Genomic DNA, 388 nt, shown 5'->3' on the forward strand with positions numbered 1-388 from the left:
ATGATATAGAAGACAAGAACAACCATATATATACATATATAGATGAAGTTTACTTTGTAAACCACGTTATTTATACAAACCGTATAAACATATTCAACCAATCATAATTTTTCATTTTGTTTAATTTTTTTGTAATTATGAGAGGTTGATTAATCATTTTTATTGTGAGGGGTGTTAATCATGAATATTATCATCTTTAATATTTTAATTTTAGAGAAATACATTAAACAATTTCATTAAGTATTATATGAAACAATTTCATAACCATATATGAAACAACTTCATTAAAAAAAGTATTATATGAAACAATTTCACAAGATTAATTAAACAATTTCATGAATTTTTTTTATAAGATTAAACAATGAAATCGATGGATGAGGATGGTTTG

The sequence above is a fragment of the Cynara cardunculus genome (genome assembly GCF_001531365.2).
Source record: "Cynara cardunculus var. scolymus isolate 2C chromosome LG 2, CcrdV1, whole genome shotgun sequence".
In the NCBI taxonomy this organism is placed as follows: domain Eukaryota; kingdom Viridiplantae; phylum Streptophyta; class Magnoliopsida; order Asterales; family Asteraceae; genus Cynara; species Cynara cardunculus.